Source organism: Bison bison, unplaced genomic scaffold (assembly GCF_000754665.1).
Source record: "Bison bison bison isolate TAMUID 2011002044 unplaced genomic scaffold, Bison_UMD1.0 scf7180017864331, whole genome shotgun sequence".
In the NCBI taxonomy this organism is placed as follows: Eukaryota; Metazoa; Chordata; class Mammalia; order Artiodactyla; family Bovidae; genus Bison; species Bison bison.
The window spans coordinates 12,053,014-12,054,162 of record NW_011494903.1 but is presented as its reverse complement, the minus strand read 5'-3'; the positions used below and the strand labels follow the sequence as shown (position 1 = coordinate 12,054,162).

Here is a 1,149-nt window from a genome sequence, read left to right as displayed (position 1 = left end):
AGGATGAGGCCGGTCTCACGACGACATTCCAGACGTGGCCTCGTGGGTGGTTCCACATTGCGAAGGACCCCGATTTCCCGGTGCCCTCTTGATAAGAACCCGATGCCCGGACTCCTCTCCGAACTCCACCCTGTGAATGAAGTCAACACGAAGGGGCAGTGACTCGCCCGTGCATCGTCCGGAAAAACCCCCAGGTTCCAAATACAGCTTGACAAGTGGCCTCTCTCCCCAGGGACACCTCGAGAGGCAAGCGGAGTTCCATGCCTCAACCCAAGACGAGGCCTGACTCTCCTGTCCCAAGTCTGCAGGGACCCTGCGATCGGAGTCTGAAAACAGAGGAACCCTGAGGTTCCTGCCTCAACTGGAGATGAGGCCCTCTTCCAATGCACCAAACCCAGTGGAGTCCCGAAAGGCCCAACCGCCTTCCAGTTTCCCTGACTTCTCAGAGCCACCATGAGAAGCCCCCTGAGGTCACCTGCACAAGTCCAGGTATCCCAGGGTTTCCTGCCTCAAACCGAGAAAGACCTCGAGAGACATTCTTCAACACGTCTCGAGGCCCGATTCCCCTACCATGACTCGAGAGACTTGACGCGCTCCCCCTCGCACTCGCATGGAGACCCGACTTATCTGGCGCCCCACGAGAGGCTCACTGACCTCGCCGCCGTACCTCGTGAGAAACCGCACACTGGGGCCGCCGTTCGAGAACAACCCCGAGACTCCCCCGTCATAGCGGGATGAGGGCCTTCGTCTCCTGCATGGCCTAGAGACCAAGCTCGCGACCTCTCTCCAAACGCTCAGGAGGCTTGACTCCTGTTAGTCCACCCAGTGAGCTCCACGAGATACACGTCGCGACTCGGGAGCAGAGCGGGGTGCTTTGCTTCCACTCGAGATGAATGCCTGTCTCCCCGGGTGCGTCTGGAATGCAACCCCGAGATCCCTGTCGCCCCTGGAGAGGAACATTGGCTTCTGGACACAAGCCTAGATGAGGTCTATCGGCCCTGAAGTCACTCGAGAGCAATCCCCAGCTTTCCTTCGCAATTCGAATGGAAGATTGGACTTCCCTGGGCCAACACAAGAGGCATCCTGAATTCCCCGTCGTAACTCGAGAATCCCTCCGCAACTCGAAGAAAAACCACGTCGGTTCCCCCG

At 58.8% G+C, this 1,149-nt stretch overlaps 1 protein-coding gene across 1 annotated transcript in view; it reads right to left on the bottom strand.

The window, feature by feature from the left end:
* Positions 1-1,149, bottom strand: part of LOC104998598 (G2/mitotic-specific cyclin-B3-like) — a 45,750-nt gene that overhangs the window by 30,307 nt on the left and 14,294 nt on the right. The window lies entirely within an intron of this gene.